Below are 3,877 nucleotides of genomic sequence, written 5' to 3' on the forward strand. Positions count from 1 at the left end.
CATTAGTCTCACAAAATTTGCATTCTTTGGATATATTATATATATAGACTCTCGCATATGGTGTCAAAATAATAAATATACCCTCAGTGATGTATAATACTCCATCCGTTTCATAATATTAGAGAAGTATTTTTGTTTCACAATATAGGATGTTTCCAACTTTCTATGCAACTTTTAGATTAAATTTATATTTTATATTATGCATAATTGTTTATGATTGATTAAACTTTTTAAAAGTAACTATTTCTTAATATGCATGTTTTCACTAAAACATCCTATATTTTGAAACGGAAGGAGTAAATGAAAAGGAGGAAGTTATTCATATCGTTCGAAAAATATGATTGTTGCTTATGTACCTTAAAAAGAGTTATTTTGGTGTATGTTGCATGGAATTTTTTTTTAAGATAAGTTTCCTCTTTTTTCAAAACGTTTTAGAAATGGAAACACGATGGAAACTCTTTTTTGAAAACACGACAAAAACTTTTTTTTAGCATAGAAACTTGATATATATATATATACATAATACATATAAATATATAACATTATTAGTGTTTTAATTTAACTATTTAATATTTATGTTTTGAATTTGTGTTGTTTCAAATATTCCTTTTGATATAGGTTGCATGTTTGGTGTTTTATTATGTACATACATATAACCATATATATATATATATATACATACGTTTCCAAAACGTTTCTATTTCATAATTTTAGGAAAAAATCATTTCTTGTTTTCGAAACGTTTCGCTTCCACATATCAATTTTGTTTCATGCAACCTAGGTTTTGCTTCTCTGAACTTTCACTTCCGACCATTATTATTAAATTTAAATATATTGATGATACGATAGTTAGAATTTAAATTTTAGTTAGAAGTTAACCTTAAGAAATCGTTCTCAAATTCGTCTCATGGACGAAGACTCAATCCAATAGAAAGTTCAAACTCATGGACGAAGACTTTCTCTCTCTAATAATTTTCTCTCTCTAAAATCTCTCCCTAAATTTTTTCTTTTCCCCCCGACATCGGCCTCAGCTAGTGGTCGAAAATTTCTCATGGCCCCCCAAGAAAAGGAGGAAGGCTCTCTGAGGGGTCATTCTTGGCTCCTCCAAGTTCGCCAGGATCAATGCTCTTGCCCTAGTTGGCAAAGTCAAGCCAGCCCCTCCGCCGGTCTCCGGTGACTGCACTGTTGCTGCAGATCCGCTCCCTGCACTCTAGGAGCCCCTTTTGGACTGCTCAACTTATACCTCAGCAAATCCTGAAGTAGATCTGATGCTCGATGTCGTCTCGGGTTCTGTGCCTTGCGCAGATCTGGTTTCCAATTTTGAGTATCCTCCTCTCATCGTCGCAGGTTCATCCTCCAGTGAAGTTTCTACAGGAGATCCTGTGACTGCCGACCCTTACCACACCACCGACGTAGGTCCATCCTCCGTTAATGACAAGATTACCTCTTCCACACCGCTCAAGTACTCCACGGTTGCACGTGACCCTTCCTGCTTGGAGGAAATTGGTACTCCAACACAATATGTATCTGGAGTTCCATTTGTGATCATCCCAGATGAGAATATCCAGGCTGCGAAGATTGAGTTCAAAGACTTTATCTTTGCTCAGTTTCATGGACCTCCCCAGCAATGGGCAGAGTAATTGGAGTTGTCAATGCGATTTGGGCCAAGTCAGGTCCGCGTATCTTTGTTCACCGAATTGGTGATGAAATTTTTCTTCTGAAGGTAACCAATAGCCGGGTCAAGGACACGATTCTTAGCAGGAACATGTGGAGCATTGCTGGTCATCCAATCTTTGTAGCACCATGGTCACCTGACTTTAATCCCGATGCGCCTCCTATTTCGTCTGCTATTGTGATGGTTGAACTCAGAGGGGTGCCATATCTGCTCTTCAACAGGGAAAGCCTTGGAAGGCTTGCAACTACTGTAGGTAAACTTGTTGCTTTAGCTCCTAAGACAGCTCGAAAGGAGAATTTTGAAGTGGCAAAAATTCTGGTCCGAGTTAACCTGCTCAAGGACTTACCCACCCGTATTGTCTCTGGTTTTAGTGATGGGAGAGAGATTGATATTTCCGTATCCTATCCCTGGCTGCCAGCGAAGTGTGATGTTTGTAATTAGTTTGGTCATAACTCGAAAGAGTGTAGACGTAGCCTGAATTCTCTGACGGGAAGAAAGATTCCCAGACGATCCACCATACGTAGAGGACGACCCTCTCGCCGTGATAGATTATCAAGGAAGGAATCTCGCTCGCGAGTTGATAGGTCTAGGACAGTTGCGCATTCTGTAGACACTACCTCACCTACCACAAATATTCGAGTACCTACCTGCATGCTGACTTGGATCTGACTTCCTCTCCAACTACCCTAGTAGCATGTTCACAACGGCCACTGGTTAACGGGGAGATGGCAGGAGTGGCGGTAAAGGAAGTGGAAGAGGTTTTACAGCAGTCCCAACCTGTTGGAATGACTGAAACAAAGCAGGCTCTGCATCAGGCTGATTCGGTTTCAGTCCTTAAGGACCTGGAGTCGACTACGCAGCAGCTCTCATGAGACATAGTGGTTTCATTGGCATCTAGTAGTACCACTACTGGAAACCAGTTGGAGGAGGATCCGTTTATTCTGGTGTCACGCCGAAAGAGTGGCCGCAAGGCCACATTATCACACTAACTACCCATTATCATGTATTTTGTATGAAACATTAGAGGGCTGAATAGCAGTTCTAAACAGAATTCGACCAAGGATTTGATTAATATCCGCAAGCCTTTTTTTGGAGCTATTTTGGAGAATTGCAAGTGTCATTCCCGCAGGATGGAAGTTCTTTGGAAACTTTGATCAAGACAACTACGCAAGGATTATGGTGGTTTAGGATCCATGTATCTCAATGGTGATCTAGAAATCGTCGGCTCAAATGATAACCTGTGGAGTCTTCCTGCCTGCAAATAATGTGAGTCTCACAGTTTCTTTTGTCTATGGGTTTAACCAAATAGAATAGAGACGATCGCTCTAGGAGGAGTTGACTCTTATCAATAGTACTACACCTGTGGCATCCCACCCGTGGGCTGTGCTAGGAGATTTTAATCAGATCATGCGCGAGTCACACCATCCAGACTACATGATACGTGAAGTTGACTCTAGTGGTGTGGAGGAGATGAATTTGGTTCTCCAAGATACGAAGTTATTCGAAGCTCAGGTAAAGGGGCTGCTCTTTTCTTGGTGGAACAGCAGTGATAGTGCTACTATCTCGAAAAGGATTGATCACGCTCTTATCAATCAACATTGGGCCACTGCCTACCCATATTCTTATGCTGAGTTTATGGATCCCAAGCAATCTGATCACACGCCAATTTGATTTCATGTTCCTGTTTTCAACCGGCACACTGTCAGGCCTTTTCAGTTTTTTCACCATGTGGTGGATCACCCTGATTATGCTATGATGGTAAGTCAGTCTTGGGTTTGCTCATCTGTGAAAGCGCTAAAACCAGTTCTCCGAAAGCTAAATAAAGCGCATTTCAGTGGGATCTCACAACGCGTCAAAGCGGAGGAACAAAAACTTGATATCCTTCAGAGAGCCATCCTCACCAATCCTTCTGAAAAGTTGGCTAGAGAGGAGCGACTTGTGCGAGAGAAATGGAAGTTTCTGAGCAATGCGGAGGAGAAGTTCATCCGACAAAAATCACAGATAAAATGGGCTCACCTTGGGGACAGAAACACAACATTCTTACACAAAATGGTCATAGCGAGAACCAACAAGAACCATATCCATTTTCTTCAGGACCAAAGTGGAAGAAGAATCAACGAAAGTGCAGAGCTCAAAGAACATGCCGCAGGTTTTTTTGAGGAAATCCTTGGCTCAACAGATTTGCCACACTCTCCTTGTTCT

This window comes from Camelina sativa, chromosome 11, assembly GCF_030686135.1.
Source record: "Camelina sativa cultivar CO46 ecotype springtype chromosome 11, ASM3068613v1".
In the NCBI taxonomy this organism is placed as follows: domain Eukaryota; kingdom Viridiplantae; phylum Streptophyta; class Magnoliopsida; order Brassicales; family Brassicaceae; genus Camelina; species Camelina sativa.